General features: G+C 46.6%; 1 protein-coding gene across 1 annotated transcript in view; it reads left to right on the top strand.

Annotated features, from left to right (window-relative positions):
• The first annotated feature begins 3,235 nt into the window (after window positions 1-3,235).
• ELOVL5 (ELOVL fatty acid elongase 5) overlaps window positions 3,236-7,396 on the top strand; it is a 37,207-nt gene continuing 33,046 nt past the window's right edge. The window contains exon 1 of the mRNA XM_027696066.1: window positions 3,236-3,376. The gene's annotated coding sequence lies outside the window, so the exon portion shown is untranslated. The remainder of the gene's footprint in view (window positions 3,377-7,396) is intronic.

Raw genomic sequence — 7,396 nt, 5'->3', positions numbered from 1 at the left:
CCGCGGCGGCAGGGAGGGCAGCGCCGGGGCTCTCCGCCCCGCGGCGGGATGCGGCGCGGCCTCCGGGGCCCGCGGGAGGATGCGGCGGACGAGGGGGGCGGTGCCGGGTGGGGGCCGCGGCGGGCGGGGGGCGCCGCTCCGCAGGGCGCGCAACAAGTGCGGCGGCAGCGCCGGCGGAGTGGAGCGTGGGAGGGCTCGGCGGCCGGCGGGGAGCGGCGGGGCTGCGGCCGGGGACGGAGCGGCAGTGGCGGGCGGGCCGGGGGAGGGAGGGGACGGGGCGGCGGAAGGGCCGGGGCTCTAGCCGGGAGCGTCTTTCCCCCCGTGTAGTTCGACAGCATGATGCAATCCCGCATTGCCATGGATACTGCATCCCGGGCGGCGGCAGCGCCTTCCGCCGTGGCAGGGCACGGGGTGGGGAGAAATAACGGGCAGGAAGGGAGGAGACCCCGCACCTCAGCCCCCATTGTCGGCTGTGGGCTGCCTCCCCGGGGAGCTCGGGGAGGGCTGAGCGCTGCCACGGCTCCAGATAGAACCCCTGATCCGTTTTTTCCGGCGTGGCGGGTGTGCGAGGTGTGCATCCCGCAGCCCGGCCCCGCTGAGGGAGCTGCTGCCGGCGGGGGGAGCGGGCGGCGCGGAGCAGCCCGGCAGAGAGGGGCAGGGTGTCAGCGGAAGGGCTTGTCGGGCTCGGAAAGGAAGACTCCTTCTTCTCCTGCTTCTTCTTCCCTGAGCTCTTGCCCAGCGCCCCTGACCGCGTTGCTGGTTTAGAACTGGAGCCGCTGGCACGGTGGTTCCCGGGTCTGTGTGTGCAATAGGGCACACGCCGCGCTAAACCCGCGCCATGGAGACGTGCCGTGCTTCCGAAAGGTGCCGGCCCGTTTGCAAATCTAGATGCTTAAAGGGTACAAGCATTACGAAATGAGCGGAAAAGGAAGAGCAAGCGATAGAAATGTGTCAGTATGTCGGATGCCTGTGCGAGGACTTTCTTAAAAACTTTATGACTTTGCTTCTATCTTTTCCATCTCCTGGAAGCCCTCGGGCACTCGCAGTATTAGAAGTCGGCAGTGCTAGGGGTTATGCGAAGTATTGTCTTGGGCATTTGATAAGTGTTTTCTCCTTCCCTGCCTGCACTTGCTGTTTTTCTGCCCTCATTCCCTTCCCCTGATTCCTAAGGGTGCTGCCGCTGAGGATCTGACTCCAGAGAGGTTTCCGGCACCAATCTGTGCTCTGAGTCTGCAGACAAAAGGCCAGTTTTGCAGACCTGGGCAGGAATAGTAGCACCTTGGCTTGATCAGCAAGAAGGGCTCCTGGCAGATGACAAGAGGCGTTTCTCCCTCCGGTAGCTGGGTGCAGTGCCCTGCTCCGTGTCCCAGCCACGGCTGAACGGCAGTGCCCCGTACGGCTCATTTGTATTCTCAGTGCTTTGGGTGATCTCTGATGCTGTGGGATTCAGTGCCATGGCAGAGTACTCGTGGCTGTAAGGAAAAACGCCAGCAAAGAGCTCAGCCGGCTGCCAGCGATGGTGAGGGAGAACAAGGCAGGGGCATGGCTGCAGTTGGGATGCTTCCGATCAGGAAGTCTGCGAAACCGCTCTGTGCAAATGGAAACACGCCCTGCAGCTGAAACCAGAGCTGAAACAAGCGTGCAGGCGTCTCCCGTGGCGGCACAGCCTTTCGCCAGAGTTTTGGGCCAGGTTGCTTCCAGGGTGAGGTTATCTCTGCCAGAGCAGCTCCCTGCCAGGGGGCTGCGTGCCTGCCTTAAACCGCCGTTTAAATTATCGTCGGTGGCCGCGGCTGGGCGGAGGGTTTTGCAGTTGTGAAGTTTTTGTAGGTGCGGGCTGACGATGCTGCTGCATCAGTATTAAACTGCTAGCATAGAAGGACGGGATTTATTTGGTTTTAATAAGAACTTGTGAATAACGCTCAGGAGCTTTGCAATATATTTAACCCTAAACCTTTCTTGTTCGTTCCGTGCAGTCGCAGCCTGAGATTTTTCTTTGCTGTTAAAATACTCCATAGCTAGAGATAAGTACTGGTGCATTCTCACCTCTGCTAACAGCAGTGGAAGCTCTGTCAGGGAGAGCAAGCCTGTGGCACACGTGATCGTCTGATGCTGTTGAGCAATAAAAGCTGGAGTTTTTTATGAAAGTATTCATGTATTTAGGTTGCACTAGACATAGTCTGTTTTCAGAGCAGCAAGTAGCCAAGGCATGTACTCTGCCTGGGGGGAGGTGTACTTGCACGCACAGAGGGAGAATTTAATCAAACTTGTGGGACCTGGAGATGGCTAGGGTCAGCTGGGTGGAGATCCCTCCTCAGCTTTGTGAGAACTGAGGAGCAAATGAAAAGGACCACTGTGCTGAGTTTGCTGAAGTTAAGAGTGGGTTTGCCCTTGAGGATGTTGCCAGTTGATGTGGGTCAAGAGCACTAAAAGACATGCCTGAATTTTGCTTGATTTTACTGAATTTATTACAAGGCACACATTATACATGTCATACATGCTGGAAGCCCTGCTTTGTGTTTTTTTTTTTTTTTATCAGTAAGTAGTAGTATAAGTCGTGCTTGCAAGAAACGTGGGTAGAGCCCTTCCCAAATCTTCGTTCCCGAAGCCTAGCCATGATGAGTAGTATAAGTGATCTATGTTAAGTCTCCTGTATTCTTCATTCAAATGCAACCAGAGAGAGCAGCAGTGAAATGAATATGCAGTGTGGCTTTGTCTTGCAAGCTGGGGAAGAGTCTGGCTGATGGTCTTCATGCCTCACTCTGCTTTTTAAAAAGCAGTGCTTTTTGTGAGTTAGTGCCTTTTACATAGCAGCAGCTGATCAGATGAAGTATCTTTGACTAAAATTCATGCATACTTGGTACTTAAATACAGCATCATTAATGCTACTTAGTTTAGTGCTGTCTGACCAGTCTCTGGGTTTACTTATTACAGTATTTTTAGTAAGTTGATGTTGTTCTTACATTTCTCAGCAAATATTCTTCTTGTTACATTCCTTGTATTTTGTACAGCCAGAACTGAAATAAAATATTTTGAATTCTCTGGTCTAATCTCTTCTTTCCCTGTTAACTTTCGTTTTGTGTTGTTTACAAGAGGAATTAACTTAAAGAAGATAAACTTAACAGAACTAAAAAAATGTAAATTGGAAATAATACTGTAAATCTGTCAGGCCTCTGGACAGTTTCTTTTAATTGCTCATTCTTTTGTAACTTGCTAGGAGCAGGTTTTTGGAAATATGTTTGAAGACTCAGATTTTTGGGAATGATGGTGGAACTGACAGGATTTCAGGCTGACCTGGTGCTTGAGTTCAGTGGCCACAGATGGAAAGCTCAGTGTTGACCATGATCCAGAGCTGCCCCCTTGGGAAAGCATATTCTTTGTAAGTGACATTCAGTTGGTAATTGGTTAAATGCTCTCAAGTACTGAGCTGACCTCATTCCTTTACCTTCCTCATTTTTTGGGCAGTAAACATTGCAACATCAAAAGCTTCTGTTTCTGCTGAGCTCAGAAAAAGAAAGCCCATACAGAGCACAAGGTTAAAATGCTTGTCTTCTGCCTTCTGGTGGTTCTCAGCAGCCCTCACTCAGTGGCAGATAAAGCAAATCTCCGAGTTAATACTGCCTGCATCCCACCTGAGACAAATTTTTGGGAGAGGAACAGCAATTCCCTACAGTGCCCTGTTAAAGCAGCGTCATGCCTCTGTGTACTGTTGTGCCCTCTGTCCCTCTTGGAGCTAGCGCTAAAAGGGTGTCGCCAAGGGGCGTTCATGCAACAGACAGGGCAGGAGCCGTGTGGTGGTGCGGGGGCAGTGGCTGGGTGGGAGGGTGGGCTCAGCGCCACTTTAGGTGTCACCTTGCCACTGGCATGGGAGAGGGCTTAGTCAGCGTTCTGGGTCTGGGGTTCCTGCCATAGCAGCAGGAAAACAGAGCTCCCATGCTGTGCACAGAGTTATCTCCTGGGACAGGTCATGCCAGAAAGGCCCTTTTGGACTGGGAAAGCCTTTTGGAGCAAATGGTGGTGTGGGGTTTATTTCAGATATTGAGGGTTTGTTCTCTGACTTCGAACAAAGAGAGACAGGGGTGTTTTTTCATTGCTGAAGAGCAGAGCCACAAATACCTCTTATATCTTGGCATGTTGTTTTACTCCTGCAAGTGGCATGCTGTCTTAAAATGGGTTGCAAGCAAAATGTTGAATTCTCACAGCTACTAAAGCTCTACTTAGTGTTGGTAGCTCTTCATATAGTTTGTGAAGGCATGTATAGGTAATGATGCTGTTTACTATAACCTCCACTGCATAACTGAACGACTAGTTTGTTTTGTCCTCTTAATCCTCTTTCTTTACCTTCTTTCATTGCCATGGCTTGAACTGGTCGTGTAGGGGTGAGATCTATGAAACTGTTCAGACATAAGAATACTTTGGGAGCTGTTGCCTCAATTCTTTGCAGTAATGCTTTTGTTTTCCTCTTTTTATAATGTACAAAATTATGTTCTTCTAGGATGGAGCATAAGCTTTTCAAAGCTATTTGACTACATAGTAGACTGAAGAAACTGATGCTTTCTGGATGACAGTCAGAGCATACTGCTCCATATGCATCCAGACACTTCACAAAACTGACAATAATCCTTATATTCTGTAGCTGTTTGGTCATAGTAATACAGTTGCTAATTTGTGATTCTTAAATATGTTAAAAATGCAAAAGAACCCTGCAATCCAAACGGTTTATGCATGCTAGCATTGGAAATGCTTTTTCCCTTAAATGGAAGAACACCCACAAGGACAAATAAAAAGGGTAATCAATGAATTACATAGAAGTTGGTCTGTTTAAAAACTTATTTCCAGGTCAGATTGCTTTGCTATGACCTTTCCTAAGGCTGTTTAAATTTGGTAATGCAGCAATATGAGGGCATTGCTTAGGCTGACATCCCTGCAGTTTTTAAGTGCTGACTGGTAAAAGTGATTTATATCTGGGTTCCTGAGGGCACTGAAACCTGTCCTCATTATCCAACAGAACAGCAGTTAGATCTCTGTTTGATAAAGGTAATGCAAACAGTGATGTGAATTGATTTTTTTATTGACAAATCAAATAAATGCGACCTCTGATCTTACTGTGGACATAACTTGTAGAGTTGTTGTTGACTGTGTACAGATCCTTAGATCTATTAATTGAAATTAATCTCCTGAAATTTATTGCCTCGATTTCTCTGCTTTGGCATTTAGGACACATTATCTTACAAGGTAAATAAGAGCACAAGAGCAAACTTGTCTGAAGTATGTCCTCAGTAAATGCTCTCCTGCTATATTGGATGCGTTGGAGAATTACTTAATTTCCTTAGTGAAATTAATTCATGTGAAACACAAAGCCTTGCGCATTTAGAAAGCACAGGGCCAGTCAACTAAACTCCCTCACCAGGTGTAGAGATTTTGGAGATGCATACTGCTAAGTGCAGTTGTTGCTTCTCCATGAACAAATGAATCACACTACCTACGCTGATCTCAGTGCTGCGAATTAAGAGTTGGCCTCGGCATCCCATTGCATCTGGGTATTTTTCATGCCCTTATTAAATGGTTATTAGCTGTAGAGGTTGTGCTTCATTAATGGTAACCTTGTTAATGACCTGCTCTACTGAGCAGGTAGAATTATAAAAACATTTCATGAACTTGTATTTATGCTAAAGTTGTCTGGATTTAATTGGCTTCCATGTCAAAACATACTGAACATTTGCCGGCCAAGTGATGCTTTGGGCGATGACTAAATAAATGTGCTGAGTTGCACTAACATTTACAGCAGATAAAACTTGGTTGTGCAAGGCTACAGCAAACATGGAATAAAACTTTTTTCTGCATTTTCAAATTTTGCCCTGCTCTTTGATCTTTCATAACTCTACCCCTTGAGACAGTGGGTCAGTGATTTGAACAAAGCGACTGTTCCTCTACTGTTATCACCTGAAAGCGCTCCTCTCCCTCTCTGACCTTGAGAAAACTGTTTCTCCTCTTGCCAGTTGCCTTTGCAGTCACTGGAGGGTAATTGCTTTCTTCCTATGTGCATGTTCAGGCTCCCTGCTGTAAAACATATACTTGAGTTCAAAAAGGAAGTAGTCTTGATTTCAGGTAACACTCCAGCTTTTATGCTTGCTGATGGACCGTTTTCATTGGTGTCATCCTAAGGATGTTACCAGTGTTAAACAAAAACTAACAAGTATTAATTTGCAGAATAATGTGATTTAGCTTATTAAACCAAGTAATACACCTCAAAATGTCTTATGGTCTTAGGCCATATGTTTAGTTAGTTAATTCATAAGCAGACATGTTTGCATTGCTGCCTTTTTTTCTTTTGTTCTTTTTTCCCCCCTCCCTTTACCTTTATGCCTTCTTCCCTTAGATGCTGTACGTTTAGGGTTTGGAGCAGATCATAACTTGGTGGAGGAGCAGCTCCTCTGCCTCTGCTGTTAAAACCATGGCATCCATATTCAAATAGAGATCTTGAAGCTCTTGAAAACGAACAAAAGAAATCTACTCTCACATTTGCCATTACTGTATCAATTGTCAGCATAGTGGTCCAAACATAGAGGTCTAGTTCTTGAGCTAGTCCTGTGTCCTCTGGTTTGCTTAACTTGATGACTTAGGAAACTATAGGCCTTTATACCTTAATCTATATAGGCTTCCCCTTAGATGTGCTATTTTTGTGCACATAATTGAATCAGAAAGCTTCTGTTAACCTTTTCCTGAAGGAATATTTCCTGCTCTCAGGTTACTTTCAAAAAATACTGGTATTTTGAATCATCATTTTGAGAATCATCTCCTTGCCAAACAGTAGGGAGACCCTTTGACTTCAATAACAATAATTAAACCTTTAACCAGTTAGGAGGATGACATTCTCCAATGTTTAACATCACCCTGCCCTTTAGAAAAAGAAACTTGAGAAAGCTTTTCACTTGTTGAAGTTCAAGTGGCACGTGTTACTTTGGGTGCACGGCATGTGTGCTTACCAGAAAGCATCTACAGGTTCAGTTCATTCATGTGGCTACTTGCATGCTTTTGGGCAAGAACTCGTGTGGTGGCTGCAGGACGGTGTTGGTAGAGTCACACAGATCGGGATTTGCCTTTGAAGGACATAATGCTAGTTGTTCTTGCATTTTTATGTGTGTTTGTGGACTGCAGGGTAGCACTTGCTTATGGTGAGTGTTTGGTTGTGGTTCGGTGGTTCATTTCTCTTTTGCAGTACTGGCATGGAGAGGTTGGTTTTAGCTGATCACAGACCCTGTGAATTGGTGCAAACCCTCAGCTGGTTGTCCTAAATTAGGGTCATGCGTTTATCCCTTGCATCACACACTTATCCCGCAGTTCACTCATGTACAGTGGCCTTTTGGTGTGTTGTTAAGGTTTACGTTAGTCTTGTGAG

Source organism: Neopelma chrysocephalum, unplaced genomic scaffold, assembly GCF_003984885.1.
Source record: "Neopelma chrysocephalum unplaced genomic scaffold, ASM398488v2 Primary Assembly neopelma1_104, whole genome shotgun sequence".
Lineage (NCBI taxonomy): Eukaryota > Metazoa > Chordata > Aves > Passeriformes > Pipridae > Neopelma > Neopelma chrysocephalum.
The sequence above is the reverse complement of the archived record's forward strand: the minus strand, read 5'-3'. Positions and strand labels throughout refer to the sequence as shown.